Consider the following 9,347-nt stretch of genomic DNA (forward strand, 5'->3'; position numbering starts at 1 on the left):
GTAGAATTGTAGATGCATCAGCAACTTAAGCCATATTGCGCCATAAATAATATGTCTGTAAATTGCGCATGTTCTGTGGTCAGTTTGCTGTTTGGTAGACGGTAACCGGAGTGCCAGAGAGAAAAGACCATGTTACTTTCGTCTCAGCCACTTTGTGAAAAAGGGTTTTAAAAATTCCTCGCATTATTGACCGTATTTAAACTCGGGTCTTTTGCACGAAATTGGTATAATCACCGTCCTTCTCACGGTGTGAGAAGGACGGTGATTATACCAATTTCTATCCATGAGTAAAAGAGACAGATATACCGCAAGTGAGAAGTTTGGAATGTTTTGGGACGTGTCATTTTGAATCAAATCGCAACAGGAGCGTTCCTTTGCGCTTTGTGGCGCTTTCACTCTGTAGTACTTTTGCGAAGTAAATGACAAATGCTTGAGATCTAATGAAGATATTCTCAGGTGTGTTCTGCCATGCCACATTTAAGCTGTTGTCATATTGTTAGATGAATGGATCTTCTGACGTGGAAAGAGACCTCCATTCCTCAGACCACAACTGGGGGTTTACTGTATAAAATTTTCGTACGAAAAACATGTGCTTTTGGGAAGTTATTCGAGCTGTCATCTGTTAGACCGAAAGTTTCGGGATCTCTCAATAATCACGCGGAATCTATTCTCTGATAAATAGCTAATGCAGTCTTGGGATATTTTAAACTTTATTAAAAACGACGCCTCTTTAAAACTCTTCGGTCTATCCAAAATAAACCATTCAATTGTTGTAAATTATATCTCGGGAATCTGTGGGATAAGATCATAAAACTATATTCATTCGAAACCTATGTTGTAATACAATAAGAGAGCAGAAACTTATTTTCAAAGGAGAGTGAGTGTACAGACCAATAATGCTTTTCCCCATCGCCCTAGTTGAACAAAGCCAGAACATCTCCGCTTTCACGCCCACGATGGTACTAGAAGGGGATTTATTGCTACAGCATGGGGGGGGACGTTCAGTTGTCCCTGCGAAATGGACATTCCACGATGATTCTATCACTGTGACGTAGAGTGAGATAATGTTAGTATATAAGAGATGGGAGGCACCAAGAAGGCGGCTGGAGACACCTTTTAGCTTGTCCAACAGAGAGACTGGAGGAGAGTGGAACGTCTCGCCGTCGAAAGTCCAGGGTCCAAAAAATGTGAAGGGAAGGTTCTGCAGTCGTGTATCACTCCAGCCGAAAAGAACGGCCGAGAAGAAATGAAGACAAAAAGGAAGCATGGCTCAGAAGACCACACCCTAGTTTCTACCGGAGGAGAGGAGGTCCCACCGGCTGTCCTGAAGCAAGAGATTTAACTGGTAAGCCCTTATCTCATTTGTGCGAATGTAAGCTTAGAATATGACATAAACAGATGCCATTTGAATGCTTCCTTCCTAAATATTTAACCTTTGTGAATTTGATAATAAAATGGGAATTTCTCCTAGAGTAGTTGGTACACAGAATCTTACAGCAAAGTGCTGGGGAGATAAGAACCAAGAGGGAATGAACCTGTTCACATTAGAACGGAAGTAAGACGGCCTAAAGGTGATGAGCACATCAAAAGTACTTTGCTCAAGGTTCTCCTGTTCCAAATGTTCTTGTTCTATGTTGAAGTGTTTTGTGAATTGAATTGTTGTAGCTTGTAAATCTAGAACCAAATAATAAGTCTATTGAAGGAATAAGTTCCAGTGATACCAGAATCCAGTATGTTGTAAGCAAATACCAGATCCTTGTTCTGAACAGAAACCTAGAAGCTTATATACACACATAATTTTAACTTCTACACAAACCCACTAGATGGAATGTAAATCTGTATGCATGTTTTCTTTTGTGATAATAAATATTGTTATGTGTTACACAATGTCTCATTCTCTCTGCCGGTAATCAAATACACCAGTTCAAACCAGTTCGAACCCAGGAGGGGTCATGGCGGGGGATCGAGTTTGACATCCTGTGTTCACTCGATCTTTTAAACACAACGCGAATTCGATGCTGCAGCGATTGGGTGCTAGAAAAGCATTTAATAGCCGAGAGCACGGATTTTGTCCTAGCCCGAGGATCATCTCATTTATAACAATTATCATAGGAAAAGTAATACGGCCGTAAGTCGAGGGGAATAAACACAGAAAGAGAGAAAGACAGGAAGAAAGAGAGAGCCCCTGACACATCCGAACAAGTTTTGGCCAAATCGTGATCCATAAAGGCACCTTTAGTCAATACTACGAAATCCACCCAATTTTTGGCCAGGAGCAGAAATCGGTCTAAGTAATTTTTACTTTCAGTGAGTGTGCAGAAATGCTATCCACTGGTTCCCACGAAGACCTCGTATTTTTAATTCTAAGAATAAAGAGTGACGTCCCGGAAAGCACAGTTTCTGCAATCGTCAGAAAATACGAAAGTGGAGCTCATCGGGAGAATATCGTAGGAAGTCACGAAAATTCTGTAGTCAATTAGAATGCTTTATATAGCACACAAGTATACAACTTAATGAATAAAGATATGCAAAAAAACGTAATCAGTTCAAGAAGAGTTTTGAAGTTAATCAATGATTATTCTTAAAGAGTCGAAATGAAAAATTTTACTAACCGTAACTCTCGTATATGATATCTCATTTTTGATAATTAAGTATGTGCATGAATTGAAATTACCGATGCATATGACAAACAGAAACGGCAATTCGCGGCACTTTGGTACATTCTGGAGTCTGTTCTTTAGCCAAATACATTTTTTCTTCATAATTAAGGAAATTGAAGGGATCTTCTTTAATATGATGAATGTGTTAAGGTGAGGTCTTGTCTGACCAATTTGATTGGATATTTTGACGTGGTCACAAAGGAACTGGACGCAAAAACTAATACTGATATCATATACTTTGATTTCAGGAAAGCTTTTGATGCTGTTGCACACGAAAGACTGCTGTACAAATTGGAGCGGTAGGGTAAATTGCTATAATGGATAAAGCGATGGTTGAATGAGAGACGGCGGGGAATTGTAATCAACGGACACTGCTTTTCGCGGACTAATGTTATTAGTCGAGTTTCCCAGGTTCTGTGCTAGGCCGATTGTTATTGTTTTGGATATTTATCAATGATATCGATTAAGGTATATCAGGCTTAATGTCCAAGTTTGCAGATGATAAAAAGGTTGGCAGGGCTGTTAATCACAGTATACTATTGCAACAGGATCTAGAAAAGTTAGGCAGATGGTCTGCGAAATGGCAACTGAAGTTAAACATTGAAAAATGCAAAGTACTACATATTTGTAGCAGTATCCCAAGAGGAACGTACCAACTGTGTGGTATTACACTCAGGTTAGTGGAGAATGAAACAGACCTAGGGGTAATTGCGCAATCAGATATGAAGTTCTCTGAGCAATGCAAATAGGCTGGCAGAGCAGGTCATGGAGCCTCACATCTGGTGAGTATGGGCTTGGCACACCCAGGGTCCTGAGCTGGATATCATCATTCTTCTCTTCCTTGGTGATTCCCTTTTATTTCTCTCTCTCTGTCTCTTGGGGTAGTGCAGAAGATTTTGTTTTTTTTTTTTTTTTTGACTGTGCAGCATAAGCCTCAGGCTTCCTTGCACCATATGGCTAATAATAATAATTTTGCTAGCAGGGATAAGGAGGTGATTATCCCCTTGTATGAGGCAATAATCAGGCCACACCTTGATTACTGCATACTGGAGGCCTTATTTTAGGAAGGATGTAGAGTTTCTGGAACGAGAGAAAAATTATTATTTTAAGGTTACCCGTAATTAAGTACATTAACCCGTATTTGTGTCTGGAAATTGCGTATGCCCTATGGTTGATTTGCCTGTTTTGCTGGACGAAAAAACCCAGTTACTGGGGAGAAAAACCTTGCTATCTTCGCCTGAGACAAACTAACTCAGCCACGGAGTGAAAAAAGCCCATTAAAGTTCCTCGCGTCATCGACGGGATTCGAACCCAGGCCTTTTCCACCAGGTGTCAGGAGTGGAACGAGAAAAAAAAAAAAAAACTATATTAGGGTTACCCGTAAATGATTACATTAACCCGTATTCGTGTCTGTAAATTGCGTGCGTTCTCTGGTCGATTTGCCTGTTTTGCTGGACGAAAAAAACCTCAGTTTCTGAGGGAAGAAACCTTGCTATCTACGCCTGAGACCGACTAACTGAGCCACGGAGTGAAAAAAGCCCACTAAAGTTACTCGCGTCATCGATGGGATTCGAACCCGGTGCATTTTCCACCCGGTTTGGGTAGGACGGTGACGATACCACTGTGCTACCCACGCAGACTGTGGAACGAGAGAAGGGCAACAAGATTGGTGAAAGGAACAAAGGGGTGCTCTTATGAAGAAAGTCTTAAGTTTTGCAAATTGCAGTGTCTGGAGACTCGCCACCTGCGAGGTGATCTGATTGAGGTGTGTAAGGCCTTGAACGGTTTGAACAGGCGCAATGCTGATGGGATTCTTCCGTTTGCTCAGATTAAGAACCTGAGGGGGCACAGATGTGGGGAAGTTTGCCTTTAGCCAACCGGTAATTCATTGCTGTAACAGACTTCCATCTGTTGCTGTGGAAGTTGATAGCTTAAATAAATTGAAGGCTGAAGTCAACAAATTAGGAGTAACCGGATGGTTGAAGCGGGAAGGGTTTTTATTTATTTATTTATTTTTATTTTTGGCTGATGCTGTATATAGGGGGAGAAGACAGAGAGTGGTAATCAATGGACACTGCTCATCGTGGACTGATGTTATTAGTGGAGTCCCTCAGGGCTCAGTGTTGGGTCCATTATTGTTTTCTGTATTTATAAATGATATTGATGATGGTATATCGGGCTTAATGTCCAAGTTTGCAGACGATACAAAGGTTGGCAGGGTTGTCAAGGACACTACTGACACTATGCTGCTGCAACAGGATCTGGAAAGGTTGAGCAGATGGGCTGAGAGGTGGCAAATGAAGTTTAACATTGACAAATGTAAAGTACTACACATGGGAAACAGCAACCCCAGAGCAACGTATCAACTCTGTGGTACTACACTGACAGTGGTAGAGAATGAAAGGGACTTGGGGGTGGTTGTGCAGGCAGATATGAAGTTCTTTGAGCAGTGCAGACGGGCTGCAAGAGTAGCTCATGGAGTATTGTCAATGATATACAGGAATTTTTCCAGCAGGGATAAAGAGGTGATTATTCCATTGTATAAGGCGATGGTCAGGCCACACCTAGAGTACTGTATACAGGTCTGGAGGCCTCATTTCAAGAAGGATGTAGAGCTGCTGGAACGAGTACAGAGAAGGGCAACAAGATTAGTGAATGGAACAAAGGGGTGCTCTTACGAAGAAAGGCTTAAGTTTTGCAAATTACAGTGTCTGGAGACTAGGCACCAGCGAGGTGATCTGATAGAGGTGTATAAAGCCTTGAATGGTTTAAGCATGCTCAATGCTGATGGGATTCTTCCTCTAGCTCAGAAAAATCGCCTGAGAGGGCATAAATTCAAATTGAGGAAAGACAGATGTAGGATAGACGTGCGGAAATTTGCCTTTAGCCAGCGGGTGGTTGGTTGGTGGAACAGACTTCCATCCCTTGTGGTGGAGGTTGATAGCCTAAATAAGTTTAAGGTTCAGCTGGACAGGTATTTTGAACGAACAGAGGGGTGAAGTGGAAGTGGGGTTTTTTTTTTTTTTTTTTGCATCAAATGCCTCTACTAATGCTAATATGCTTGCTTTCTTGCATCATATGCCTCAACTAATGCTAATGCTAATACCAATGAGTACCCAAAAAAAGGGTAGTACAGGGATTCGCATCGTGGAGCCATTCGGACCTACTTGTCTGTGCAATATCGGTTTCATTGCATTGTCATGGATCAAATCAAAGTAATGCAACAAGTTGGTGAGGTAAAACGTGGTCCACTATTAACTGCGAAGATTGTAATCATGTTTTGGGTATATTGTTTCTGAAGAAAGTTCTCGTTTGTTTAAAATTTGCGGAAAATTAATAACGAAATCCATTTAGAATCGGTGTATCGAGTCTGTAAATGCAACTCTTCTCTAGTCCGTCTTTGAACTTATGTGAAAATGGTTGTTGTATTTACGGTCTCAATTTTCTGAAAAGAAAAACTCAAGCAATAAAATAAGCAACCTAAAACATTTTTCGTCTTTCTTGATAAACTAGTTAGACTTTAGATGCGTGGACCGCCGAAACAGGGACTGATTAGTAATTTTCTATTAGCACCAGTTCGTCGCCACATTTACAGTACTTTTATTTTTTTAGATTTTTGAAATATCAGATCGAAAGCTCGAGTGTAGTTTAATGTAATTTGTCTGTATTCTTAGTCAGACTGCTTAAAAAAACCCCAGAATTTGAGAGAAAAAATCTTGCCGCCTCGTCTACAAATTGACCTAACATGGTCACCGTGTGAAAAGAAATGTTATAGTCAAAGTAGCATATTATTTATTGACCCTCCTCCTAGATCGTGGATTGGAAAAAAAACGTTGCCTGCTCTGACGAACCTCATCTGAGATCCTTCTGAAAGAGATGATGAATCTGATATCTTCACTAAAGTTTACATTTGAGCAACGCGTTATAGATCATTAAAAAAAGAAAGAAAGAAACCCTAGCAGTGCGGTTAAAAGGGGAGATTTGGTGAATTAAAATTGGATTGTTATTTTTCGACAACTGAAAATTTCAAATTTTCTTTTTGGCAGTTGCAGAAAAGTCCTCTTACTTTGATCATTTAACCATTCTAGTACTAATACTAATCTAATATGAATACTAATACATGAATCTTAGTCTTTCTTGGGGGGCGCAGTTGGTATAATTACCATCCTCCACATATCAGACGGAAAAGAACTGACTTCAAATCTCGTTGATGATGCCAGGAATTTTTATGGATCTCTTTCGCAACATGGCTGAGTTAATTGTTCTCAGTCGAGAGTAGTATGGTTTTTTTCTCCTGGAAACTCGGGTTTTCCATTCAGCAAATAGCAAATCGACCATTTGCAGACATAATATATAGGGTAATTCAGAAGGAATAGTAAACATTTTGGGAGGTTATAGTATCGATTATTCTGAGTAAAAAAGTTCATATAAACATGTGTCCAATTCTCGATGGATACGGAGATACAGCTGTTTGAAACTGGAGCGTATAGTCCCTAAATCAGATGTGACCAAGAAGCAGTTATAACCTCACAATATTTGGAGTTAGAAATGTCGCACATCTTCACACATGCTGAATATGCCGATATGGTGTTTGTCTACGGGTTATTTTTATTTTTGGTGGAAGTAATACTGATGCTTTCGTCGACAATTTTTTAACCGCAGAATACAGGATTCAAGAGCGTTTACTAGTGTTTACACCAAACTGCGTGAGACTGATACAGTTCCCAGCGCTAATATTTTTTTCTGAATTGTGCAAATGAACAAAATGGGGATGAAATATAACACATTCTTCAGTGGGTAGAACGTAGTCCTACTATTAGCACACGAAGAATTTCTACCCTTATTGATGTTCCACAGACAAGAGTATCTCCAACTTTATGCGAGCGCGGCTTGTATTCATTTAACATACAGCGGGTGCAAAATCTTGGTTGAAGATCTCGGTGGGTAAATGGTAATCACCGATTAATTCCATTAATACTGTTCGGCGTCTGCGCGCGTAGCACAGTGGTATTATTATTATTATTATTATTATTATTATTAGCTACATGGTGCAAGGAAGCCTGAGGCTTATGCTGCACCAGACAAAAAAAAAAAAAAAAAAAAAATCCCCGAGTTACCCTGAGAGAGAGAGAGAGAGAGAGAGAGAGAGAGAGAGAGAGAGAGAGAGAGAGAGAGAGAGAGAGAGAGAGAGAGAGAGAGAGAGAGAGAGAGAGAGAGTCAAAAGTAGAAGGGAATCACCAAGAAAGAGAAGAATGATGATATCCAGCTCAGGATCCTAGGTGTGCCAAGCCCATACTCACCAGATGTGAGCCCCCTGGGGTTGTCACCGGCCTCCTCACACCGGGTGGAAGCGGCCTGAGTTCGAATCCCGTTGATGACGCAAAGAACTTTAGCGGGCATTTTTCACTCCGTCGCTGAGTTAGTCGGTCTCAGGCGTAGATAGCAAGGTTTTTTTTCCCCTCAGAAACTGGGGTTTTTTCGTCCAACAAAACAGGCAAATCGACCAGAGAACACACGCAATTTACAGACACAAATATGGGTTAATGTATTAAATTACGGGTAAATTAATACAATAATTTATATATTTTTTTGATACTGTTCAGCGATGAAGCACTTTCACCCCAGACGGTATCTACAACACCCGTAACTCTCATAGGTTGTCAGACGAAAATCCACCTGCCACCTGCCACTGTAGAAATAAATTTTCAACATCGGTTTTCAGTAAACGTGAAGTGCGTTATCATCAACAATCAGTTGATTGGTCCTATTGTGTTACGAAATAGTCTTAGGGCCCATTTACCTAGAAGTTCTTCAAAACTAACTTCCATTATTATTGGAGGATGTTCCCTTGGCTACCAGGATTGGTATGTACTTTCAACATGACGGAGCCCCTGCACATTATACCCATCTGGTGATTGTTCTTCTTCCCGTCACATAGCTCCCTGAGGAGCTGTTGTGGCCACCAACAAATTCCTCCAACTGCATCGATCCTGTGCTATACTAGCAGCATCGCAAAGTGTCATGCTCAGAAGTTCACTGATCCCATCCTTCCACCTAGTTGCAGTTCTTCCTCTATACCTTTTCCCCTCTGTTTTTCTTTCCATACAATATATAAATCAAACTTTCCCCGAAAGATGGCAGCCGCGGTAGTCCCGTTCATTGGTCACCAAGGTCTCCAGACCTCACTCCATTAGATTTTTGTTTTTGGGGTTAGATGGGAAGCGTAGCAGTATACAAAGAAAAGATGAATACAAGAGACGAATTGCTCGCTCGCATTTTGGTTACTTCTGCCCTCATAAAGAAACGCCAGGACGCCCTCAGAAGAACAATACGTCATATTACCACAAGAGTTGCAAAGTGCATTGAGCTTAGCGGTGGGATTTTCGAACATTTATTGTGAACTGTAAAAAATCTGTCAATTATTTGTTTTGTATCATTCAAAAAGTCAATAAATACAAACAATAAGTCATTTATTGTTCTTTAATACCTCTCATTATGGCTTTGTGGCGCCAGTTTCAAACAGCTGTATCTCCGTATACATTGAGAATTGGATACATGCTTATATGAACCTTTTTACTCTGAATAATCGATACTATAATCTCCGAAAATATTTACTGTTCCTCCTAATCACCCTGCATACGAGGCAATATGGTCTAACGTGCTGATGTGCCTGAAACAACAACAACA

Source organism: Mastigoproctus giganteus, chromosome 7 (genome assembly GCF_048544385.1).
Source record: "Mastigoproctus giganteus isolate SK-2022 chromosome 7, ASM4854438v1, whole genome shotgun sequence".
In the NCBI taxonomy this organism is placed as follows: domain Eukaryota; kingdom Metazoa; phylum Arthropoda; class Arachnida; order Uropygi; family Thelyphonidae; genus Mastigoproctus; species Mastigoproctus giganteus.